Here is a 27916-nt window from a genome sequence, read left to right as displayed (position 1 = left end):
AAGTGCCTTTGCAAAATCCCACAGCATTGAACATGCCCACAACACAGTGTCTGGTAATAGTAGAAGTTTCCTACCCCATCCTGCAGGGGCATGCTCCAGAGCTGAAGCAGATTCTGTTGGGAGTTGTAGTTTTTCTCCATATCCTCCATATCCTCCTCTTGCAGCAGGACACTGGGAGGTATGTATCTGCCTGCTCTCTCCCGCACACTCTAGTTCTACATATCTCTGCTAGATGCTGCACAGAAAATCAACACTTTTTGGGAATTGCCCCCACAACTGAAGGCTAAATTAAGCAGCACAAAAATACACTTTATTTAGGCATATATTTCCAACTTAGTTATTCTCATATTGGAAGATATCTGAAAATGAAACCCATAAATACAAATACAAGTCTGGGTTTAGTAAATGAAAAGAAAAAATGTTATTATAAACTGCCTCCAAAGATCCTAAGCTGTAGAAGCTGCCATGTTGTAAACTTCCTGATCAGCTCCTGTAGGCTGAAGTAGAAAAGTCAAGAACTGCATCTCAGTGCAGCAAGCATGAATCTCTCATTGTGTCATGGTTTAAGTCAGGAAAATGATTTGTGCAGTAGCACTGATGTTGCACCTGTAGTAGTAGCTGATGATATTTCCAGAGAAACTTCGCTTGAAACCAGCACAACTGAAGACCCTGTGATGAGAACATCTGAACATAAGAACAGCCATACTGGGTCGACCAAAGGTCCGTCTGACCCAATATCCTGTCTTATGACAGTGGCCAATGCCAGGTGCTTCAGAGGGAATGAACAGAACAGGTAATTATCAAATGATCCATCCCCTGTTGCCCATTCCCAGCTTCTGGCAAACAGAGGCTAGGGACACCATCCCTGCCCATCCTGCATAATAGCCATTGATGGACCTATCCTGGATGAATTTATCTAACTCTTTTTTGAACCCTGTTATTGTCTTGGCCTTCACAACAGCCTCTGGCAAGGAGTTCCACAGGTTGACTATGTGTTGTCTGAAGAAATACTTCCTTTTGTTTGTTTAAAATCTTCTGCCTATTAATTTCACTTGGTGACCCCTAGCTCTTGTGTTATGAGGAGTAAATAACAAACCAAGAAAGCCAAAGATCCCATAAATAATCTTAAAACCAAAAATCCCAAAGACCCTGTAGATGAACTTGAAATGAGCAAAACCAAGAGACCTGTAGATGGGCAGGTCAACAATAAAGCAGGTCAAAGCAGTCATATTGCTGAAATAGGTTTGAAGTTTGCATCTGATGTTACTTTAAATATTCAGTTTTATGTGAAGGATTTTAAGAAGTAGCTTACTCTATTTGGTTTCCTCCATCCCAGGCGACTTCAAAATATAACGTTAGAAGAGTCAAAAGAGGAAGTTCTTAAACTCTTGGGGAAAAACTCATATTTTTCTTTAGACTTGGTATATGAGATTGTGTCTTTCAAGATGTATTGTTTTAGAAAGTGCACAGAGGTGTTCAGTTTGTCACTTGGAGTCCTGAGCTACTTGAATTTCACAGTATCAAGTTCTCTTGATGATGTTTTACCAGAAATGGAAATGTTGTGTCAACTCTTTCTAACCATATCAATTTGAGTGCCAAATGTTCAATGAGCACTTTCAGACGTGTCAGAAACTATATGTGGTCAAGGCTGTCACAGACACAGCTGAGTGACCTTGCTCTTCTTGCACCTAAGAAAGATGAGAAAGCAAGGCTGGAGCTGGACAGCATCACAGAACAATTTGCCAAGGAAAAGTGTCACTGGGGCATGAGGTTTCAATAAATGGGAATACGCAAGCCAATTTCAGTGAGATTCCACTTTTGTGTAGGCCCATGATTTTTGTTTTATTGCTTTTTTTAATATTTAAAAAAGCTTAAGGTGATGTGACCATTGGGCCCCATGCTGCATGTTTGCTGACCATGCTGCATGTTTGCTGACCATGCTCTGATTCTTAAATCTGCTCCTGCCCCAGAGTCCGGCCCACTGGTTTTTAAGGTCTGATTCTGCTCCCATTGAGGTCAATGGGAGTTTTGTAATTGACAGGACTCTGTTTATTATAGATAATACCAAGCAACTGTATGCAGACCTGAGCTGTAGAAAAATTCTGTCATTGTTTAAACAAAAAAACCCAACCCTGTACCAAATAGTAATTTAGAGCATCTGAGACGACAGTTGAGTATCCCCTGTTATTTACTTGATTAAAATTCCTACACCCTAGGTTAGCTTGGAACAGATCTAGTGTAATTTGCCAAATCTAAAGGATCATGCAGTTCAGACACACAACACATCCCAAAATTGTCATAATGTCCTAGGCCTCCATCCCATATACCCTTATTCATATAAGTGTCTGTCCTATTGATATAATGAAGACAAAACACAGCTCATTATTCATTAATGGAGGGCAAATGGAGAGCAACAGCAATGCACTCGTTGCACTAAAGATCATGGAGACAGCACATGCTGGACGAAGAATATGAGCTGAAGCTGTTTTTTAGTGGAGAAACGGGATTCAGATAAATTGTTTGTGAAAAGTGTCTGCTTTCTTCCATGGAAAATTTTGATTGTTATCATAAATCGAATGCCCCAACCCTAAAATATTTCATCCAAAAATGGAATATTTTTATTTGAAAATGCTGCTATGGTGCCTCTTGGGAGTTCAATTTGGTGCCATCATGCTTCCATTATTCTCCATGGCTGGGGTTCCTTCATCAGAGTACATCGCCCATGGTGCACATTGGCCAGGGACTCCTATGATATGCTACTTTCCACCTCCAAGAAGAGAGATCATAGTGTATCATGGGAGATGAAGTCTCACCATGGAACGTGGCCAGAGAGGAGAATCGGAGCATAAAGCATCCAAACTATAGCTCCCATGAGGCACCACAGCAGCATTTCCAAATTGAAATATTTGATTTTTGGGCCAGAATATTTCCTATTCTAATTTCTGCCTAAAAAAAATCAAAATTTTCTGTGCATAATCATTTTAACCAGCTCTACCTATGACACTAGCCAGATCCACAAAAAACCCTTTGATGATCTGATCCTATACAAGTTAGTGCTACAAATGTTGTGTTAGGAGTTTCGCTCTTTCAAAACAGGCACAATTTATGGGTGTTGTATTACAGCCGTGAAATGTATACCTCTGATGGCATCATAAAAGGGCCAGGTACTTAGAGACTATGGTGATTGTTGCGCTAGAAATATGTAACAAAGTGGATGGATGGAGAGCCTATCTTCCCACAGAATTGAATTCTTATAAACCTAATAATTTCATTCTCTTTGCTGCTGCTGGTAGTTTATTCATTTTTAATATGTATTGCACTTACAGTGCATTGTACCTGTATCTGTTGCATTTGCCCAAATAGCTGTGTGTAGATTATTCAAACCCATGATTGGGAAATTGAAGCTGGCTCTGAGCATTTTGGCATCTTCCTGCTTTTTCCCCCCTTGTTATCATATTTTCATACATTCTTTGCAGAGTTTGAGCTGAGAAGCCCTTTTTAATTAGGCTAGTGTAAGCTGATCACCACAGGGCTCAGGAAGGAATTTTTTTCCTGGTGGGCAGCATTGCACAATTGGCTAAAGTGGATAATGTTTATTTTGTTTTTACCTTCCTCTGACACATCAGGTGCTGGATGCAGGATACAAGACTTCATGGGCCAATGCTCTGATGTGGTAAGGCAAATCCTCTCCTCCTACTTATATTGCATGAATGGGATTTGACTTATATCATTAAAATGCACATTATCCTGAAAAGTACATGAGACATCTTGAATACAAAGTGTTAACTTTTTTTGTAATTAAAGCCCTTAATCAGGGCTCAGTGAATAAAAAGAATGCCAGTATGAATCAGATGGGCAGGACACATGCAATGTGGCAATAAAAGAGAAGCCCCTCTTTGGAGATGAAATAGCTGATGAAATAAAAGCCAGTCTTCCCAGACGACTGTGAAATTGACAGAAGAGCCTTTGTAGTACTATAGCCATCACCTCCTGCATGGGACAACCTCAAAACACTTTTCTGAATCATTTTTGGGATACATAAAAGCCAAAGGTTGATAAAGAGATGAGTCAGAGCTTCCTTGGGGAAGCGGGGAGAAGAGTGGAGGCTTTTTTCTGACCTTTTGTAAGGCTGAGGTTTTAACTCCCAGGGGGAGCCTTCGTGAAAGGAGAGAGCTCTGCAACTGTAGTTGCAATAGATTAAAAAAAAAATCTGGCATCTTTTTATTTAAAGCCAAAAGTTTATAAGCTGATTTACAGGAACCTTCCAACGAAAGAGAAAAACATCAGCTGATGAATGGAAGTCTGTAGTCTCTAAAGTAAGGCCAACAGTAATTTATTGGAATATGTGAAACCATCCTACCCATACATATTAATTTTGTTGAATGTCAACTTAAGTTGACTTATTTGCTCTTCTTTCTGCACCTGCAGACATATAACTACATGGGCAGAGGTTCTCAAATCTGACTCAGGGATTCAGCCATTTAATGGAAACTGTCTAATTGTATCCTCTCCCCAGCTTTGAAAATCAGGAGCTGTGGGGCTAAATATCCTAGCTGGCTTTGAAAATCTTAGCCATTGTGTCTCAGTGCTATGAACTGTCCCTGCATCTTTACAGCCATGTCTACATTGCAGCTGGGAGCGTGCTTGCTAGCCCAGGTAGACAGACACATGCTAGCTCTGCTTGAGCTAGCACACTAAAAATAGCAGTGTGGATGCTGGCGGCATGGGAAGTACAAGTCTTGAGTACTTGGGAAGTACTTGAGTACAAGTCTGCCCAACCCCTTGGCTTACCGACTCTGCCCAAGCTGCAACATCCACATGGCTATTTTTAGTGTGCTAGCTTGAGCAGAGCTAGCATGTGTCTATCTACCTGGGATAGGAGGCATGCTCCCAGCTGCAGTGTCGACATACCTGTATGGCTGCAATTTTGTGCCCCCAAAACTGGAGCCTGTTTCTCAAGTCCAGGACCCGTGTGTATTATCTGTAAAAAGGATTGTTGCTGCTTCTGTTACACTTAGAATGGTTTATTTTCAACCTGTGCTTAGAACTGCAATGCTAGCAGGCAGTGAATGGCCTCTTAATAAGAACTCTGTGGAAGTTTGCTTCAGCAGCAAGAGCCCTCCTCACTGTCCATGTGGATAAAGACGCTGACAATAACATATTAACAAGACTCTTACTATTGACTCTGGTAGGAGACAGCTGGCCTCAGTATTTGCCAGTTTAAGGTGTACCAATGGTGTACCAGTGTCAACATCCGTCCAGAATATCAAGGATATTGTGTGTGGTTAGTGGATACATTTATAGTTGCTAGGGAAAGGTGACCGTGTCAATCTTGCAATCTTGCAAAGTGGTGTTGCATCTGCAGACTGCATAAACTCTGTAGGCAATGCCTATATAGTGAGTAATCTTCATATCAGTAAGTGCTACAAGTTCTGCAGGATAGATCTACAAAGGTTTGTAAGGGTAGACCTGCAGAACTTATCAACTCCATAGGAAATACCTGTGGATCTTGTAACTAGTGCAATGGAGTTTATAATCTCTCTATGGCACGTGGAAGTTTATAATATCCAACAAGTTCTAATGAACCAGGAGTCCCCAACGCGGTGCCCTCAGGACACCGTTTCTCGGCGGCATTTCGGCGGCAAGGCTTCTTTCTGCTTCCGCTTCTGGGCGGCATTTCGGCGGCGGGGTGTTTGGCGCCCGCCACAGTCTGTTGGGCATAGGAATGTACTATTCCCACAGAAACGTTGGGGACCACTGTCTTAGACACTTAAATTTCTATAACAAATAAAACCATATTTTTCAACCCAATGTTATGAACTATATCCCAGTTCTTATTCAGGACTGAAGTTAAAAGAAAAAAAAATCATGTGGAGAGCATTTTATATGCACTGTTGGGAAATTGACTGTCCCAGAAAAAGTTTGAAGACTTTTCCAAAAGTGAAAAACATCCTCTTCAAAATCCCACATTCAGATGTGCCTTGTGTGAGTAACCTCAAACCATCCTCAAACTCTTCTCTGGTTAGAGACCACACATCAGAAATTTCAGACAGAAAGGAACTTTTTACAGAAAGTTAGAATATGAATTGGGGTAGGGGAATCAAAACTGCAATCGTAAGGGAAACTTCTATAACTTTAACTATGGGGCAGCTACTTGTGGCTGCATAATTAAGCACTCTGCAGTTTATCAATGTTATTAAAAAGGGAATCACTGCTACCAAATGTTTGTCCTTCACTACTCCTTTGGTACATAAATGCCCTCTGGCTCTCTGCTGATCAATTAGAATGACTTCTGCCTATACTGCATTTTAATAATATTCCAGGGCTGGTAGCCAACGCTGAGAAACACGGCTTGCTCATTTAGTAACACCAGTAGTGCGATCTTCAATAAAGAGATTTTAGAGTTGAGCTAAAACTAAAAATGCCCGCTTGACTGCCCAGACTCTGAAACAAGTGTGCATTTCCTGCACTGCTGTGTTAGTCCCATTCTTACGCTTGTTGATGTGGTGCCAAAAATTTGGCAGCACCCCACCCTTGTTCTGACAGATCGGTGGGCAGAACATTTACCGCTCTGCCCATAGGCTTCAGCACACCAGCCAGCAGGATGGAGCAAAAATGTCTTTTTTGAGGAGGCGAATTGAGGGAAGGGAAGGAGGCTCACCTCCTGAGCAGCAGTGCCTTGCGGGGAGCGTAGGAAGTACAGCCATCCCAATGCATACAGTGGACGGTTCCCTGGCCCAAACCTCCCGTAGACATGCTCATACTGATGGAACCAGTGTGCCCAGTCCTTTAGCTCTGCAGAGTTGTTGCCAAATTATGCTCCTGTATGCTAGGGAAAGACAATACCTGAGCAGCCATCGTTTTGCTCCAGTCAAACAGAGGTATTCTAGTTTTGTGTGTTTGCATGGTGGTGGTGGGGCAGGGTGGAAGAAAAGGTGGTCCTGTTTGCCCCTTCCCTACTTGGTTAACAGCACCTCCTGTTAACTGAATGCAAAAATTAAATTAATAATATTTTATTAATAATAATAATAATATTTTCACTGACTGCTATGAAGAAGAGCATTAAAGAGAGAGAGAGAGAAGGTTCAATGTTCTGAATTCTATTTAGGAATTCTCCAGAGAGGAACAGAGAGAACCAACATGAATAACTACTAGCGACTTTCTCGTTAATTAAAATCTGACAAGCAGCTGGCAGCTGAAAGGGGGAGCTGTAGGTGGGGGAATCCTGTGGTTCACCACCACATTCCTTACATTCATAAAAGCTACGGAATATTCACTATAGGCTTGCCAGAAAGGTACATGAAAATGTGAATTAAAAGAAAGAGCTGTTTGGAGGTGACAGAGATACCAGAGGTGGCCAAGATAATCCACAGACTGAAATATATGAAGGCTTATGACACGTAGGAGGCAGCTCCTGTAAAGAGCATTCATTTTTTAAGAGCAAGGTAATCCAAGTCAAGGGATAGTTTGGCTTGCAGGGCAAGCACATAAAATTATAGTAATGTAGGGCTGGTAGGGACCTTGAGAGGTCATCTAGTCCAACTCCCTGCACTGAAGCAGGACCAAGTAAACAACTGACAGGTGTTTGGTCTAAGCTGTTCTTAAAAACCTCCAATGACAGGGATTCCACATCTTCCCTTGGAAGCCTATAGTAGTGTTTAACTAGCCTTATAGTTAGAAAGCTTTTCCTAATATCTAACCTAAATCTCCCTTGCTGCAAATTAAGCCATTATTTCATGTCCTGCCTTCAGTGGACATGAAGAACAATTGATCACTGTTCTCTTTAGAACAGCCCTCATCATATTTTAAGACTTTTATCAGGTCTCCCCTCAGTCTTCTTTTCTCACAGCTAAACATATCCAGTTTTTTAACCTTTCATCACAGGTCAGGTTTTCTAAGCCTTCTCTCATTTTCGTTGCTCTCCTCTGGACTCTCTTCAGTTTGTCCATATCTCTCTCCATGTGGCAGAACTGGACAGAGTACTCCAGCTCAGGCATCATCAGTGCTGAGTAGAGCAGGACCGTTACCTCCTGTCTCTTACAACACTCCTGTTAATACACCCTAGAATGACATTAGTCTTTTTTTGCAACTGCATCACATTGTTGACTTGGTGACTCATTTTGTGATCCACTATAACCCCCAGATCCTTTTCAGCAGTACTACTGTCTAGCCATTTATTCCCAATTTTGTAGTTGTGCATTTGATTTTTTTTTAATTCCCAAGTGTAGTACTTTGCACTTGTCTTTACTGAATTTCACCTTATTGATTTCAGACCAATTCTCCAATTTGTCAAGATCCTTTTGAATTCTAATCCTGTGCTCCAAAGCGCTTGCAAATCCCTCCCAGCATGGTGTCATCTGCAGATTTTATAAGCATACCCTCCACTCTATTAGCCAGCTGGCCCAGGACTGACCCTTGCAGGGCCCCACTAGATTTCTTTCAGTATGTGTTCCCCATTAAGTGTGGGGTTGTAATTCTTTGATAATACTCCATGGGGGTTCCCATGTGGGGTGGTAGGTAACAATGAGGGGTGTGCAGTCGGTGGGTATCTTTTCTGTATTGAAGCAGGTTCTCGGAATATTTGGATGGCTCATTCCATCATGTGATCTACTTCTCTGGTGCAGCATCCTTGGTTGGTGAAAGCAGCGTAAATTATGTTAGAAGTGTATCCTAGATTTTCTCCTTTGAGCATATTCTGTGGCATCTGAGTGCCTGGCTTTAGATTTATTGGTGTGTCTGGGGTGGCTACTGAATGTAAGGCGATAAGTGTGGTGATCCATGGGTTTCCTGTATATAGCTGTCTGTAGGATTCCATTGTTGAAGCTGATTGTGATATCCAGGAAGTTGATGCTGGTGCAGAAGAGTTCTAGAGAGAGTTTGATGGATGGGTGGTGGTTGCTGAAGTTGTGGTGGAGACCTATGAGGCACTTTAGATCCAGAGGATTAAAATATTATCAGTGTATGTTAGCTATATCATTGGTTTTATGGTACGTTTTTCCAGAAATTTTCCCTCATGCACAAGTTGGTATATTGGGGAGCCATCCTAGTAATTTTAGCCCACAACAAACTGACAGGGACGATAGGGATTTTTAAAGCCTTCTGGCACTAGTAACTGGGATTATCTGTTAGGATCAGATGGGCATATGGCCTTTAGACACTAGCATGACAGGCACCTTATAAGTTCCTTAAGGTATATAGATTTTCCATGTGATCACTTGCAGGGGGGTTTCAGTGTTATTCCAACACCAATTAATTCTTCAAAGCAAACTGTGACATACAGGTCATTAGTAGCTGCATTTCTCCACTACACAGTTTTTAATCCTCAGTAGATATGTTGTTCATAAGTAATTGGTTAGGGCCATCCGTAAGTATGGTGTGATCTTGTGCAAAGTAATATATCTAAACATTACTCACTTTAGCGGCTGTCACGCAGTCATTGAGGGGAGATTCCTGATTACAGATCAGTTCCATAACAGCTATTACCTGTAAACCACGGATATCCAACAGGATAGCCACATTTACTGCTTCGGCATCTTGACATCCAAGATAAGAGTGCTCTTTCCTGTGGTACCTGATGGATTTCAAACAGGGCTGTCATTTGCAGTTGCCCTCCCCGCTCTCCCCTATCTCCTCACCAGCTGGTGCCCCTCAAATCCATGTCTGGATATGAAAGCACATGAAGAATTCCAAATGATCAATTACTGCAATCTTACATATTGGCTTCAAAGGGAGTGTAGACCAAGGAAGGACTAAAGCCCTGCACACTGCGTTGAAGAGAATGCTGAAACTCCCCTAAAGCTCAAGGGTGTAGGATTAGGCCATATAAAAGCTAGCCCTAAATGCTTAAATAATTAAAATAGATATATATGATGGGCTCTTGACCAGGGACTGAATTTATAGTGTTTTTGTCATGATAATATTGTGGAGTTTTTGAGAGGGAAATAAAGTATATTCACCTTCTTACAAGCCACCTTAATTTCTCATACCAGTACTCAGCAGCTAGGGATATAGACAACTAGCTCTAACTAAATGCACACATACAGAGTACATGCCTGCCTTCACTATGGCAGTAGGATGACCCCAGGAAGTATTTCAAAAGGTCATACTCACTTCCCTGTGACATGTTTAAAAATTAAACTCTGGTAGAATTCAACTATGACTTATTCACATATCTCTATCACCAGCACCCACATGTTTCTTGAGACATTCATTACCTCTCTACGTGTGTGGCATAGATGGATGAAAACAGTCCAGCAGAGTGTATTACACAACCGAGCGTTTTAGTGATAGACATGGTTTCTGCTGAATTTGAAGAGCAGCCAAAATGAAGCTGGCCAGATTATTCATCCTGATCTTGCCGGATTCATTCAGTATAAAGGTGGCAGCTTTTTCTTTCTACCCCTTGTAAAAAGTATATTTATATTGAAATAATACTACTACTTTGGAATTGCTGGATTTAATGCTATTCTGCAAACTGAGGGAGAGAGGACCCAATCCTAACCCCTTTGAAGTCTATGGGAAGAGTACCCTACAGATCAGTGAGAAGTGAATCAGCTGCGTGGAGCCTAGAGAAGGATATCTAACTAACCTACACATCCAGGCCATGTCCAAGTCTAGCCCCTTCTGCCTAAGTAACATTTCAAAGATTCAGCCTTTTTTGTCTGTCCAGACTACCAAAGATCTTTTCCAGGCTTTCTCATCTCACATGGCTAGGACTAAAATCACCTCTTTCACAGGCAGTGTTCACTGCTCAAGTCTGTTTGTGTTGTTGTTACCTCATCTCCCAAAACAGTCCCACCCTGCTTGCTTGTTTTGTCTACCAGTTGAACCCTGACGGACACCTTGAATGTCAGCTCTCTGGGGGAAGGACTATCTTCTTAGTTACTTGTCTATACAGTATCTAGTACAATAGGATCCTAATCCTTGATTGGGGTTCTTGATTTGGCCTAACTTTAAGCACCCAAGTGTGAGCAAAAGTAACTTCCCCAGAATCACACAATGGGTCAATAGTCAGGCCAAGCATAGAACCCAGATCTCTTGATTCCCGATCCCATGCTCTAAATTAAACAGTGCACCTTCCTTATAAATATGCAAGATAAACAAGAGTTCAAACAAAAGGCCTGGTTTTGGAAGGCACTGACCACCCTCATCTCTCATCGATTGCAGTGGGAGTTCAGGGGTGGTCTGCACCATTCTGACAGTACTCTGCTCTTCTCAGGAGTGGACCCATGGGGAGTTGAGGGTGCTCTGCAACTTGCAAGGCCCTGAAAAGGGCAATGCTCCCAAAATAACAAAGAGTAAAACACAATGAGCAGTCAGAGAGGATGCAACTGTGTATTCGGGGAGTGCAGAGAAGGAAATAAATTATATAGAATAATAAAAATGTAGGTCACCTCGGCCAGTGGTTCTCATCCTGTGATCTGTGGACCCCTGGGGGTTCGCAGTGTATGTCTCAGAGTTCTGTGAAAGGTTGTTGTTTGCATAGAGCAGTGGTTTTCAATCTGTGATCCATGGACCCCTCGGAGTCCACAGACTATGTCTAAGATTTCCAAAGGAGTCTCCACCGCCATTTGAAAATTTTTAGGGGTCCGCCAATGAAAAAAGATTGAGAACCATTGACCTAGTCTATCCTCCCTGCTGAGGTAGGACCAAGTAAACCTAGATCATCCCTGGCAGGTGTTTGTCCAACCTGTGTTTAAAAAACTCCAGTGATGGAGATTTTACAATCTTCCTTGGTAACCTATTCATGTGCTTAACTTCTTTATAGTTAGAAAGTTTCTCCTAATGTCTAATATAAGTCTTCCTTGCTGTAGATTAAACCAAATATTTCTTGTCCTACTTTCAGTGGACCTGGAGAAAAATTGATCACCATCCTCTTTAGAGCAGCCCTTATTAGATTTGAAGACTATCAGGTCCCCCTCAGTCTTCTTTTCTCAAGACTAAACATGTCCAGCTTTTGTTAAGCAGTTAATTTTTAAAAAGGCAACACAAATTCTCATCCACATACATATATTTTTTTTCTAAAAATCTCCTTCCCTCTTCCATTAATGAAAATAATAACAATATTGGGCAGACAACTCCTGCCCCTGACTCTCTTCTCTAGCATCCTTATTCAGTTCTGCTTCTATTCCCACAAAGAGAACAAAAAGCCTTGGAGTGTCTCCTGCAGTGTCCTAAGCACTCTCCACTTCTCCTGTAGTCAGTGGGAATTGAGGGCACTGCTCCCTTGCAGGGGATGTGGGGGTGGGCTCAGGAACTTACAGGATACAGTCCTAGTGGATTTGAAAAGTAAAGAATTTCTGGAATGCTGGCCCTTATTTTGGTTTTTTTTTTTTAAATATAAACAACTGTATATTTCAATGCTCAAAGGTATGCAAGTATTGTGTAAAATAGAGCCCTGTATCTTCACATTTGAACACACATAGAAAAATTTATTTTGGTTGCTTTATGGTTTTATCATCAGATGCAGAAATAGCCTTATACCCTGCGCGGTCAGACTGTGCTCAATGGGTGGTCTAAAACTCCTATCTCTCCTCTCTATAGCAGAAAAGGAAACTCAATATCAAGTCTTCATGGCACAGAGCAGTGTGTGGCTACAAGATCAGATAATTACTGTAAGATTTACGCTAATACAGCCATTAATCTTTTTATTTTTTAAGGTTCACATGCCTGAGAACTTTTAATCAGTAATTTGGGGTTTGAAGAAGTGGGTGGCCAATTAATTTGTTCACAATCAATTTAATGATATGCTATGGATAATGAAAAGGGAACAGAGATTTGGTACTTTTACTGCTGGAGGCAAAGGCAAGTTCTGTCCCTCCAGTAGATGGATTTTCATTTGCATCACAGCCACATGAAATACCAGAAACAATAGATGTGTCCACTATGAAAAAGGCAGGAAAAACATTTGTGAATAAAAATATGTGAAATCTGTCGTTTGCCAACAGTGGTCAGGCAATGGAACTTTGCTAACATTTTATAGTACAGCATATGTTAGGATTATAGATTGATTTAACCCTCCAATCTGAATTTTGCAGCATCGTCCTATCACTGTAAAATGGATCCAGACTGAAACACTATATCTGAACTTCCTTGAATACCAGGGAAGTATTGGTTTGGACTTAAACTTTGTGGCTCAGTCACTAATTTATTCCTTCAAGCTATTCCATGTTAGTAGATTCTTGCACCCATGCACAACCTAATTGACTTCAACAGGGGTCTGGGTATGTGCAGGGGTCTGCTCATGCAGAACAGCTTGCAGGACGGGGGCCCTAGTTAGGATTCAGTGAGCCAATATTTGCTCTCAGTTTCACTGACATAAACATGGATTAATTCTAGATTTCATAGAATTGGGGTGGATTTACACCAGTGTAACTGAGCAGAATTTGACCTAGATTATGTACTGTACAGTGGGTAGCCTGTTTTGCCAGCCTATATTTTAGGGATAGTCATCTCTCACTAATGTTCTCACAAAAGCTTCTGTTTGGCTAGAAAATCATGTTACTTTGTTGTTGTTTTTTAAACCATGTCATTGCTGGAAATAAAAAGATAGGAGAAAAGTTTGCAAACTCAAATTATTTTTGCAAACTGAAAAAATATTTCAGCTCAACTCCAAACTCCACAAGGTTTCTCTATCTCAGTTAATAACATTTTAGATTATTGAAAATGAAAGTCATGTAATATTCTTTCTTTTTGCCAGTGCTGTTGGTTTTTTATCTTTGGTTTTTTTGTGGTTTTTTTGGTACTTTACTGAATTTGGACAGCCAAAAATGAACTATTCAGTTTCACTCTGTTCCTAGTCAATTTCATGTTCTGGTGTTTATGAACTAACACAATGCTCTTCTGTCTGGGTTGCAAACACTGCAGGGGAATGTCTTGGAGAGAGTATTAATTGATTATTTTAAAAATCTTGATCGTTTTAAAATTAATATTAGGTTTGTAAACCATCTCGGCTTCCCCACCCAAACCTAAAATTGTGGGTCTAAATTACCTGACAATGTCCCTTTCAAAGCCCAAAATAAAACCTTTAACTTTCCAGTGGTTGCCTCAGGAACTGCAAATAAATGGAAGCAATACAGAAAATTGTTGTAAGTTTACTGTTATGTCTCTATGGCATCCATATAGAAAAGTTAACTACTGTTTTCACTGGAGCTACAATAAATACACTTTAAGGTACCTAGTTGCTAAGGCCTCTGATCGCCTTAAAGAATAACTGAAAACATGATTGGCAAGATACAGGGCAACATTCCCAAATAATACTGTGCATCTCAATACTAACTTAAGAAAACATGCTTCACCAGAAAGATGCCTCAGCTCTGCTCTGGAGAATACTGAGGGGAGAAACTTTCCATAGTCATGAGCTGTCTGGAGAGGACACCCAGAATGCTAGTCCCCTCAGTGGTTAAAATGATATATTGTGTATTCACCTATATATATTATAGGTAGATTTGGTAACACCACCTCTTAATAAGTTTACCTGATACTTCCCATTATAAGACCTGTTTTCAGTTGCTTATAACTTTGTGAAACTTTAACCATTTGGGCTGAAGTTTTCCATGCTAGATAGCTGCCTCAGGTTCAATATTTTTTGGAAAATGTCTACCAAAATGGCTCAGCCATTTCCAAGAATGAGGCTAGGCAAAAATGCAAAGTTTTGCCCAGGTTGAAAAAAATTCAGACAACTTTTGCTTTGAAATGTTCTAGCCCTTCCATGCTTTAGAACAGGAATTTGAAATTTTCCCAGAGGGTGGTCTTTGTATCGAGTGTGCCTTTTGCCATCCCTACAATAATCCATCCAAATCTGGCTAAGTTATAAGCCTTTGAAAATTGCATATTCTCAGTAGAGACTTCTTAGATTTTAACAGCTAAATTCCCTCAAGATTCCATCCTCACTGAGCATGTCAGAGACGCTCTCAGCTCGTAGGGCTGACCAGACTGTGCATGCATCATCTCCACAGAGCAACCGAACATGTCATATCACAGGGCTCCAGAGGCAAAGCTGAACTTTCCCTGCAATTGCTGCTCCCAGTGGGCCCAAGCATGGGAACTGAGAGCTAAAGCTATATTACACACCACTTTCAGTGGCATGTAGGGTATGTGTAGATACGCACCCCAGTGAAAAGCAAGGTGCGCCCACACTTATGTTGTGTAGCTACATGTGTCATTGAAAGACTCCGGCACGAGGGAAGCAGTGGGGAAAGCAGGTCCGTCCTGTGCACTGAATGAGCCAGGCGTCCTATGGAAAAAATATGTTATCATGTCAATTAAGACTGTGTCAGAATGCATATGCACAAGGGGGCCAAATTAAGGTTGCACAAAAGCATTTCCCAACTTCTGAGTGCTTGACTTTGCAACCTTAATCATGTTCTTTTATAATACTTTTTTGGGGTTTAATCTATCTATATCTATGCAAAGGAGAGGTTTTCAAAGGTGCAAACTGAATTTAAGCAGCAGCACACATTGACTTTCAGTGGTTGCCTTAGGAACTGCAAATGAAGTTAAATGTATTCTTTGGGGCTTTTAAATGGTCAGTCAGGAAGGCATTGATGTCATTTGGATGTCTAAGTACCGAGGTTGCAGAACACTCAGTCTGTTGAAAATCAATTGAGCCCCAAAAGAAGGACTTTTGCCCTCTGCCTCAAAAAGAAAGGCCAAGTTTAGGCCTCATTAAATATCACATGTTTAATTTGTTATCCTTGAAGTCCAGAGCTTCTAGTAATCAGGGAGTTAATATGTTTCCAGGGGAAGATTATTTTAGACTTTCTAAAATTTGCATTTCAAATGTAACTATTTTAATGAAAATTGGGACTACAATGTTCTCATTCTCCAAATTAAACCAAGCTGAAAGATGTTTCAGGTCAGTTAGCACATGCTTCCCATCCATGCAATAATGACCAAATTATTTTCTCTTGCCTGTTGTTCCAACTGTGTGAACCTCTCCTCTTTGAATCCCTCCACAAACTTCCCTTTATTGCTGAACTTCTTGTCCTGTTTTTCGAGGCTCTTCAAAACTCTGCTGTGGCCTCTCACATCATGTCACTTTTGGCATTTCCCCATTCCTCACTCACTGCTTCACCAAAGATGCCAATACTGTGTTTTTTCCCTCCTTCCTGCCCATGTGCTTTTTCCACCCCATTCACTGTACCTAGAATGCCCTCCCCATCCAAATTCACAAAGCCAGCTCTCTCTCCTCATTAAGTCCCTGCTAAAATCTCATTTCTTCCACTTCCTTTGGATTTCCCAGTGAATCCTGTTTTCTCCACTTCATTTATACATGGCCCAGTCCTGCAAACACTTACCACCAGACATACCAACCCTGAGTCAATAGTTCTACTCATGGACCAGGCACTGTGCTTGGTAGTGTTTGCAGGATGGGGCTTTTATAATGTAAACTGTCCAGGGCAGGGACAGTCTTCCTTTTGGCACTGATCCTGCAAAGACTTATGCACTCAAGTGCTTAACTTTAGAGATCTGAGTAGTTCCATTACAGTTCAGCTGACATGCATAAGTGCAGAACAGCTATAGGTATAAGTGAATAAAGAAAGAAAACTACCTTTTAAAGCTACCTTTTCCTCCCATGTCTTGCTTGGCTGTTTTTTCCAACTCCTCCTGGCCTCTCCCTCACTTAGCCTCACTCCCCACTTGCCCTTGTACCTTTATCTTTCATTCCCTGCCCAATTCTCTCTATCCCGACCAGTCAGTGTCACCGCTCCCTTCCTCTAGCTTTCTATTTAGTGTATCCCCTTCCAATTAACCTTCCCCCCACCACACTACACCCCCCCCCCAAAATCATGGTACTAACATGTTGCTTGCCAAGCGTTACCTTATTCACCCTGCTTTATTGTACATTATTCACTCTGCTGTGTTATTTCTCTTTCCCCTACACTGCACCTGTCCTGTCTATTTAGATTGTAAGTCCTTCAGGGTGGGGACCTTTTACTACTGTGTTTGTACAGTGTCTAGAACTATGGGACCCCAGACTTGGTTGGTGCTTAGGCACTACCGTAATAAATGTGTTTAATAATGTGTGTAATTATAGCAAAGCTATGTTTGGCCAGTAGAAAACCCAGATGGTACTAACAATTTAAAGCTTTATTAACAAGAAGCACCCTCAGGTTATCCAAATTTATACTGACAGTTTAAAAATAAATTAATTAAATAATCAGGCCAAATTCTGGCCCTAAGTTCTGTCCCCATGACACTCCTCTGGCAGCGCAAATGGAACAGAGAGCAGCCATGATGTATGGCATGAAACGGGCATATCTAGCTCTACACAAGTTTAAGGCATTCTGAGATAGGCTAAGGCAGGACATACTATGGCCAGAACATTCTGTTCTCCAGTGATCCTTGACCAGCATGGAGGACTATGCTAAGTGGCATAATTTAGTGCAACCTGTTGGCTGCTATTAATTACTATTTGGGCCAGTTCAGCCCCAGAGGCACATCATCAAGGGAGTAAAAAGTTGATTTATAGCCTCCTTTCTGTCCACATCCTGCACTGAATGAAACTTAGCTAGCCCCCCTCAGATTTTAAATAACTTTTCCCCTACAATGGTGTCTCTTGTCTCTGCACAGTATCCTTAGGAAGGGGAGAAAATGCAATGTAGCTGGTTCGTTAAGCACCTGAAAAGTGTTTCTGCTATTTGACAGGTTGAGCACAGGACTGGTCATTGGGGTACTCCTTAATTGCTGCCTCCTTTGTGAACATGAGCCATCAATGCTCACAACTTTATAGAAGCTTCATCAACAGCGGTTGTGGGCAGGGTGCATTCAGTTATCTTCAAATCCCTTTGTGTGGATGTGCACAGACTAGGATGAGTGCACTTGCACTGCACCATTGTGGGTAAATTGTGTTCCTTGTTTCTGGCACATTTTGGAGTTCTACTTTTTCCCTTGTGTGCTTTTTGAACCAGAGAGCAGACAGTCAGATTCATAAATCTCTCCCCCCTCTTTCTATATTCCTCTTTATACTTCCCTACCCCTGCATCTGATTTCACGTGCTGCAAAGAAAGACACTGCCTCCCTCCAGAACAGGTGGGATTTTCAGCTCCAGGGCTGTGTGTGTGTGTGTCGTCTCTGCTAACATACTGGCTTGATTCTTATTGACTTGCTTAAAAAGGCAATTAACTCACTAATGCCTTCATGGTAATTTAATTCCATCATTCCTAGGGAGCATGGCTTTGGCGCTAACCTGGTAATTTAGTATTTTAGCACCTACTAATTGAAATTAAGATGTCATTCAGGAACAATTCATTTGCATGATTATTCTGAAAACCCAGCAGCAGGAAAAATGAACATTTTGTGCATCAAAGGGGTTTAATACATGCTTTAATGGTTATTTTGGATAACTACTGGTTTGTTATTTAAAGGTGCTGAGCCCTTGAATGGGATTGGAGAGTGCTTAGCACCTCTGAAAATCTGGTGACATTTCAACTAAATTTCCTACCCACAAGAGTAATGTGTACATGGAGCAAGGACAGATCGATTCTTTCCTTCCTTTGCTTTCACTCAAATAAGTCCATCCATTCTGAGGTTTTAATTTGCAAGCTCTGCAGACATGCAACATGCATTGGGTCCTGCCTTTACCCAACTGCAAATTCAGATGCCTCTTACAGCACAGTGTTAAAAAGAGAACAGAAATCACAAGTGTCTGAATGTTTGAAATCTAAAAAAGTTTCATTGGAATATAAATAATGGGGTAGACTGAGCTTTTGCTCAGTGTCCAGAGTATGGGACAGAGCAGCTTAGGGAGGAAATTGTGACTCATTTTCCTTCTCTGTTCCCCACTTGCTTCAGGGAGAAATTATTCACCACTTTTTAAGATCAAATTCCTCCCCATCCTCAGAGCTCAGAGCTGCCCACCTCTGCACTTTCTCAGTCCACCTGGTTGTGTGTTTGGGGGAAGAGTACTGGGTACATTCCCCCTGCACCCAGGGCCATGATCCAAGGAAGCCACACCGGTGGAATAAAGGATCTTAACTCCCCCTTATGTTCCTCCATGAACACATTAGGGTTAGTCATGAAGTGGCACAAAGTAAATAATTGTCCTATTAACAAAACTTCAGTAAAAAAGGATCAAACCCCCAAATTAAGCAAGTACCAAGTTTTAGAAGACTTCTAAGCTGTATTCTAGTGCACATTTCCACTGACACACCATATCTTGACAAAGAACATCCTTTTGCTTCCAAATGATAACGAAGCAGACATCACACAGCACATTAATCCCACAAGTGTCATGCAAACCCTTAATTACAACAGCAGTTTAAGCAAAAAAATGAGGCTTGAGCATGTGGTGTGTTATCTATTTGTGGAGGAAGTACGAGGCTGTAGTTAAGTGTTTGCATTGTACTTTGTTTTGTTTTGAAACCCAGTAAGAGGAAGCAGGATACATGCTTTAGTTGCTGTCACAAAAGTCCAGAACTTCTGAATTGTCCGTCAAAAGAGAAATAATTCTCAGTTCAAGTTTTCTAGCCGCACTGATAAATTTACAGCGTGCTCTATGAATTCTGACAGCAGTTGTCTGCCACATAAAAACAGCGATTTTGATCTTACGTTAATATTTCGCCTTTCATCCACATTGATCCAGAGAGCTGTCGAAATGTTGAGATAGGCTACAATGTATACTTAATCCACCAACAAGCATAATACATCTATGGCAGAATGTAGCAGCTGTTTAACACCACAGAGTGACATTACATAACTGCTTAGCGACTAAATGATTAAGAAAATTGTATCCAACTAAGAATGCAGGGAAGTTTAGGCTCTGATTAAGCAAACTATATAAGCATGTGCCTAACTTTCAGCATGTGCTTAAATCCATCCCTCTTCAGAATAGTACTTAATACCATTCATGTCAAGCATGTACTTAAGTGCTGTGGTGAATAGGAATGGATATAAGCAAATGTATTAAAGTTTCAAAAGATTATTAATATAGTTCCTCACAAGAGGCTGTCAAGGCATTGAAATAATCACAGGGTAAGAGGTGAAGTCAAGAATGAAAAGCTGAGAGAGGAAGTCGAGCTGGTGAAAAAATATTTTGGTTTTGTTAAAAACATTTAATGAATTTTTGGTTTTGGTGGGAAAATATCTAAATGAAATTTCATTTCCATGGCAACCCCTCCCCCAACACTTTCCCTCGTTTTCCACCTTCAACTCCATTTTTCCTGGGGGGCAGTGGGGGAAGAAGGGAAATATAGGAAAGTACAATTCTTCCCACCAAAATGAAACAAAATTTTCTGAAAAATTATCCTGGCATATTTTTTCCAATTTACATTGAAAAATGGGAAAATTTGCAGAAATCAAAATAATTTCATGTAACATTTTGATCTGGTCAAAATAATATTTTTCTATGAAATTATTTTAGTAGAAAAATTTCTCTCTTGACCAGCTATAATAGGAAGCAAAGAGTAGGCATGTGAAAGTTGTGTGTGGAAAGAGGTTAATAGGAAAATGCTCCTGGGATCAGTACTGAGACAATGTTGTTCGACATATTTAACAACACTCCAGATAACGGGGGGATCATAATGAGATGGAAGTATTTGCTTACTGCGCATATTATTTAGGTTGGGACAAGACTTGAGAAAACTCTGAGGTACTCCAAAGGAAATGGGCAATATCATTATTTACTGAGCACTAACAGTGTTTTGGCATAGAACAATACACAGCAGGAGATAAACTCTCTGCCCCAGTGACCAAATAATCTAACAATCTGACTAACACCTTACTCTGCAAGTAATCCTACTGGAGTGTTTAACAACCTTCAGATTCAGTAACCTCATCAGGCCTTATGTTAGACAGACAATACAGGACAGATACATAATACACCAGCTGGCTGAATGATGGTCCAAACTTAAAAACAGTACACACATTTTTCTAAACATTTTTTTGTCTGCAATAGTAGTTGAAATGGTAGAAGAAATTCAATATAGGTTCTGCAAGTGAAAGGTAATGCACATTGGAAGAAACTGTTTAAATTATATGCATTCACTGGTAGGTTCTGATTTAACTCTACATTTCAGAACAAAGATGCAGAGATCACCGTGGGCAGCTCAACAGAGATGTCTGCTCCATGCACAGTGACAGTCAAAAAAGCAAATAACACTAAGGCTGTACTAAAATAAGAAATAATAATGCAGAACATATTAACGTGCCATTATATGATGTATTGATATGCTGTCATTGCACCTAAGTTCTGGTCAGTTTATCTTGAGAATAGAAATTTAGAAGAGAAATTCATTTGAGGAGAGATGAAGGAGGCTATGATTATTGACTTTGAAAATCAGTTTGAGAGAAGATAGGATAAAAATGTATCCAATAATAAATGGGGTAAGAAAACTATTTAATTACTCCTATTCACCTACTGCTAAAACAGGACAAGATTTGATGCGATTAAAAGGAACTAATTTAAAATGGATGCAAGGAAATAAGTTGTTAAAACAATTTACATTAAGCTGTGGAATTCATTTATGCAGGATATTACTGAGGAAAATATCTTAGTAAGATTTTAAGTAAGTATTAGACATTTATGATTAAGAATATGCTATGCAATAATACAAAGTCATATAATGTAATTATTATTATTCCGAAATACCTATATGGTGCTGCAAATGTATACTGTGCTTACTAAAACGTGAAGTAAGATATGTTTGCGGCCCCAAAGAGCTTGCTATGCGAGACAAGACTACAGTTTAGGTAATAGTGGTTTGGAGATGGCATAGTGAGCAACACAAGGTAGAAGGATATCTGGAAGAAATGTGTTTTGAAGGAAAGAGAATGCTTGGAAAACAAGAACTGGGACAGTGTTCCAAGTGTAAGGGGGAACATGAAAGAAGGTGCAAACTCAAGAAGGGAGAAGGATATGAAGAAAAGAGCAAAGAAGATTTGGAGGAATGTAGAGGAAGGGAATAGAGGGAAATGAGAGTTCATATGTAGGTGGGAGATGGTTAACATAGGCCCGGAAGATAAAGACAAGGAGTGTTGGTGTAATGAGGAAACAGACAGTAAACCAGTGAAACTGAACTGAAAATGAACTTCTTTGGGGAGGGTAACATGGAACACCAAGAGAGAATGAGGAACATTCATATATTGAAAGGGAGCTACTGAAAATTAAAGGCCTATTAGTTCCCATGTTCCAAGACATGGGTGGATCCCCAGCTGAAGTCAAGAAGAAATTTCCCTCTATGCAAAAGTAATGGAAAAAATGGTTTGTTGTGGTGGTCTATAAAGTGGTTTACACCTTCAGAAGCATCTATTATGGACTTCTACTGAAGGCAGAGTAGAGGACTAGACAGCTGATTGCTTCTGGTCCTACAGTTATCTTCTATTATTATTAGTAGGAGTAGTAGATGCTGATGCTGATGATGCAGTCTTAGTATTACAGTAGCACCTAGACCAGGACAATCCCTGCAGCAGGCAGCTTTCAATCTTAGTTGAAAACAAGATATAACAGATGGGTGAAACAAAGATAGGGTAGGGTGTAATAGCGATGTATTTGTCATGTGAGGAGTTTATATGTAAAGAAGGTTTTATTTTTAAGTTAGAGACAAAAAAAAAAGGTCACTAGAAGTAATCCCAGCCTGCCACCTACATAGCTCTTATCAGCATATATTGTTCTGTAGGCACCAGGGTAGAAATGAATCCTAACGAGAGATTTAAGAAAGAAACGTATGGTAGCATTACAAATAAGTTTTCTGACAGGTCAATCTATTCATAAGGGGCAGCATGGAAGAAAATGCACAGGTGCTTATGGAAGAAACATACAGACAAGCAGTGAAGGCCAGCATCATTACCGGAATGAAGGGGACAGTTGATGATGTGATTAGATAATAGAATGAACAGGTAGTGTGGGGCCAAATTTGGAAAGGTCTTGAAGATAAGCATAAGAAGATTGTATATAGGAATATGGAGAAGGAGAACTAATGTAGGGGAGTGAGCTGGCTAGAACAATCAGTCAATAAATTGATCTTAGCATTTTGAATGGACTGGAGGAGGCAAGTTTGCAGAACTCATCATCAGAGAGGAAGAGGTTATAGAAGTCAAGAGGCAATATGATAAGAGCCTAGATAAAAGTTCTGGTGGCGTGAACAGAGAAGAAAGGCCAGATCATTGACATGTTAGGTAGGAAGGAATGAGAGAGCCCAACATTGCATACTTATAAGACAAAAATAACCTGGAAACAGTTTGAGTCATAATACTCGTTTCATATTTTTAAGGGTGGAGCTCCCCTCCAGCATCCACCTCCACTGATGCAAAAACCATAATCTTTGCAGCAGGGGGGTAGCTCTCCCTTCTGAAACATGTGGGACAGGTATTCCACAAAGAGGACCTCTGCCAACACCCTATGGAGTCCCACTGCAAACCTGCCTCTGTTTCAGGGTCCAACAGCCCACTAGAGACTGCAGACTTTTTGCTTCCCTTTCCTGTTTTCCAGTCTCATGAGGAGAGCAACAGAAAGAGAGCATCCCCATATGACTATTCAGAATAGTTTTCAACCGAAGGGGTGGAAATGGGACAAAGTGCAACTCTGACTTATTCTCCCAACTAGTCCCTCTCTAACCTATGTTTCCCTGTCTGTTTTTGGCCTCACCTCTGTAGAGGCCAGGTAAGGATACAAAATGAATTTCACTAAGAAATAAATAGGGAGGATATGTGAACTGTTGGCTGAACTGTAATGTTCCTTTTGGACATTAAAATGTATAGACATGGTGTGATTTTTCAAAAGTCTTTTAGGAACATAAATCCCACAGTTATTCACATTTGAAAATTCCACCCTCAGTAAATTCACCCATTCCCTGAGTGTCTTTGCTTATGATGTATGCTCTGCTTGGAAAAGGATGGATATAAGCACAAGGTCAAGGTCGTATGCCACACGGTCTTGCCACACAAGGCTGGGGTAGTGTATTGTCTAAGCAAGGTAGAGAAGTCTATATGACTGGAGTGGCTGTGCTGCTGATCTCTACATAGTCCCAGTCCCTGGAGGTAAGTGGTAGGAGAGCTGCCCTTTGCTGATGATTCTTTTTATTTTATATCTTGAACTAGTTTTTCAACAAAAAACAAAAATGCCCTGGTTAGTTTTTGGATTCACAGCCTATAAGAAGTAGCAAAAGACCCAGTGAACTGTCAAGAAGCAGTAGATTCTTTATATATCTAGGAGAGACTCTGGCTTAGCAGAGGAGTCTGTTAGCAGCTTGGGAACTTTGCATATAAATGTGGTATTGTCTCTACAGGATTTCTGTGAAACTGGGGAGAGTTCTTCCTCTTCTCTCCCTGCTTCTTCTGTCTATTGGATTCTTCCAAAGATTCTGCTTCCCACACATGCTGCTGCTGCTGCCTTGCTAAAATGGCTACCACCTCCTGCCTTAGTGGCTGGACACAGGCCACAGTAATCGTACACAATAAGTGTTGCTCATTCACAGTCGCAATGCAGTCATATTCTCCCAATAGGCAGTGTGAGTCTTCAGCAGTACTAAACAAAAATCAGGTTTTAGGTATTATAAGATGGGCACCCAATCTCTGAGACACATTATATTAGTGAACGCGTCTGAAAATTGTGGTGTTCACAGATTGTAGGGAATTGGACTCGTATGCAACCTGCAATATTCAAATATGGGATCCTGTTGTTTGAAGACCACAGTTGAATTAGGTGATTCTAAATGGAAATTCTACCTTAAATGAGTCAGTTGTAGCCCTGCCAACTAGCTGTCTAGATGGAAGTCACTTTTTCATATTTGCTATGTCCTGTTGTCTCTGCTTAAATTCTGATGCTTTGCACTTCCATGCAGGATCTCAAAATACTTGACAAACATTAACTGAGTCTCACAATGGAACAGTGAGGTAGGTGAACCCAGCTGTATTCTTGTATTCAGAGAGAATGTTCTTGTAGTCAGACAGTGCTGAATTACCAACTGGTGATTCAGGCAGATGGCACCTCAGTAAAATTCCAGCCACTTTTCATTATGTACAGATTAGCAGATTGCATGGATGGTCTGGAGGATTTCCTTTTAGACTTACTAGGCCTCACGTCTTGCAGGAAGCAAGAAAGACTGACTGGAGAGGATAAAAAATGAACTGAAATTGCAAGGGAAATTTTTCAGCATGCTCTTGTAAGCTGGTAACTGTTCTTTAAAGTGGAAACGCCACCTCTGAAAATCACAGGCAGTAATCAGTTCCTCTGAGAGCTGTTCTTATAAGTTTAGTGTTCTTTTAACAGGTTTTCCCATAACTGGGAGTGACTGTATCCTCTCTTTTAATTTATTACTCACAGATTTAATATTTCACATTTCTTTGCATTAAATTGCATTCTCCACAGACTAGCCCAGCTCACAGAAAGACGTAAATTCCCCTAAATCTGGCAGTATTGTTCCTCATTATTTGTTCAGTAACTTTGGTAACCATGATATGTTGCTACCAATTACTTAGTCATCATCATTATTAATGATAAAAGTAAAATAATTTATTAGATACTTGGCCCCAAAGGCTTTTGAGTGTCTTAAAAATGTAGCTAGAACCGATAGTTACCAAATAAAAACCCAGAGTACATTATACATTAAAAATAAAGGCCTACACTTTCAAAATGACATCCACAGTTAAATGCAGGCACAAAATTGCACCTGCAAATCAGCTACTTAGGCAAATAAATGGGTGCAAGTGCAGGTGCCATTACTTGAGGTGGCATTAAATTGCAGGCACTGTTAATTGCACCTGTATTAATTGGAGCCCGATTTGAGGCCTAGCCCAAGTCTGACCCAAAGTATATTTTCAGTGCATACAGACAAAATTCACAACCCCAAACCCCATAAATAATTTGGCTTTTGCATCCCGAGACAAATACTAAAAAGGAAATAAAATGGTCTTTTCATCAGAGGGATTCCAAAAATGAATATACCAAAGAGTAGACTGTTCCAAAGCATAAAGCTCCCAGCGGAGAAAGCCTTGCATCCTGTCTTCTAGCAATTATATTGGGGGGGATAATTACCAGTTTCAGTGTCACCAATCTCAGAATCTGTAATGGGAAGAAAGTTAGGATTTGGTCCCTTCAATAGACTGGTACAGTATTACTTAAAGCTTTATATTCTCAAAACCCTTATGTATCCAGGCTGACCTAACAGAGCATAGGTGCCCCTGATTCTCTTGTTCTCTACAGGAAATCTGTGTCTTCCTAAAGGCCTAATTCAGCAACAGATGTTAGTGGGGATTGACGTCAATGCAATTTAAGCACATGCTTAAAATTAAGCATGTGCTTAAGTGCTGTGCTGAATCAAAGCACAAATGAAAGGTGCCTTTTAGTATTTACTATCTATATGTTCTAATGACATTGGTTTTTAAAAGATTAGTCTCCAACTACAGTCTCCATCAGCTCTCTACTCTATGTGAGTCTGTAAAAGTCCTGCTATGTGTCCATTTATTTTAAGAATGGGGTGGAGGATTTTTAGTTAAAAATGTGATCTGAGAAAATAGTCTGATGTAATGTTTAATAGCCAAAATTGAATATCCACTCCATTTTATTTATGGCTCACGGTTGGCCTTTCAAAGTCCTCATTTCCAGAACCGCTTGCATTTTCTGCCCCATGAATTCTTAACGAGTTCCAGTTGAAAGTGCTATAGTTCCACATTTGGGTCATAAAAAAACCCTGAAAGATAGCGTATGGCTTTCCTCAAACTACCATTTCTTCTTCCTGATATAACCTTTCTTTTCCCTTTGTAAATGTTGGCAAATATGCTAGCTGTCAAGCCAACCTGCTATGTTTTAAAATCCTTTTAATCCTCTTTATAGTAACAGAAACATTTGAGACTGATCTTTGAAGACTTGGTACAGTGAAGAACACCTGCAGCTTAACGCTCTGTGCTAACAAACACCCAGTGTGAGTCTAATGCCTTCTGGCATGTAAGAAAACTGTTGCAGAATACTATTGTAATAATGAGTTCCTACCTTAACCTTAGACCCCTTACCTCTCGGTCTAAACCTGCTCCTTCAAATGACATACCACTCCTTTGACCCCCAAACAGCTCAATGCATCATGTAAGTGTCAATAGAAACGTTTTTCTGTAATACCTGAAAGTTGAAAGCATGGATATGTATTACTGTACATAGCTGTGGGACTGTCTATGGTTACCAAAGAAGTGTCTTTTTTTTCTACTCTGTTTCTTAGGATGACAATGTTTGGTTAACTTGAACAAAAACACCATGTTTAAGATCCTAGCTTCCATATGCACTCATAAAAACTACATATTGCACAGGCAGAAACCTGGAACACCTGTGACTTTAAAGATCACTCTGGAAGACATGAACATGTTTGCGGTTGCAATGAATTTGGTAATAATTAGATGTGCCAGGGAACTTTTTAGTGCCTTTTTAGGAAACTACAATAAAAGAGTCATCAAATATTTCCTTAGGGTTCTCTATTCTCTTTCACCCTTCACCATTCGTATTCTATCGCTGTATACTTTTAAAATAGAGCTGAGGTCGGTGAGGTAATATCTTTTATTGGACCAGCTTGGTGAAACAGACAAACTTTTGAACTACACTGAGTTCATCTTGAAGAAGAAAGCTTGTTTTTGAAAGCTTGTCTCTTTCACCAACAGAAGTGGGTCCAATGAATGATATTACGTCACCCACCTTGTCTCTTCTCATGTCCTGCGACTAACACAGCTACAACAATGCTGCAAACAACAATAGAAGTTATGTTTAAAATAGTATTTTTCTTTTGATGGATTCTAGCCTGCTAAGCTATCAACCTGCTAAAGTGTTAGCCAGAAAACTCTGCTTTGATAAGAATATAGGGAGGTGGTACCTGAACTTAATGAAAAGCAACAATGTGTATTGCACCATAAAACCACTCTTAAATAACGAAACCCACTCAGCTACCATATAACCATTAAGTGCGTTGAGCTACTCACAGAAAGATCAGTAGCCATTGAG

At 40.4% G+C, this 27916-nt stretch overlaps 1 long non-coding RNA gene across 1 annotated transcript in view; it reads left to right on the top strand.

The window, feature by feature from the left end:
• Positions 1-27363, top strand: part of LOC122465184 — a 56353-nt gene extending 28990 nt beyond the window's left edge. Inside the window, exons 4-6 of the long non-coding RNA XR_006289832.1 lie at positions 3627-3673; positions 25028-25108; positions 27147-27363. This is a non-coding gene — a long non-coding RNA (uncharacterized LOC122465184). The remainder of the gene's footprint in view (positions 1-3626; positions 3674-25027; positions 25109-27146) is intronic.
• Positions 27364-27916: the final 553 nt, after the last annotated feature.

Source organism: Chelonia mydas, chromosome 3 (assembly GCF_015237465.2).
Source record: "Chelonia mydas isolate rCheMyd1 chromosome 3, rCheMyd1.pri.v2, whole genome shotgun sequence".
Taxonomy (NCBI): domain Eukaryota; kingdom Metazoa; phylum Chordata; order Testudines; family Cheloniidae; genus Chelonia; species Chelonia mydas.
Note: the sequence above shows the minus strand (reverse complement) of the source record. Positions and strands in the feature narration are given on the sequence as shown.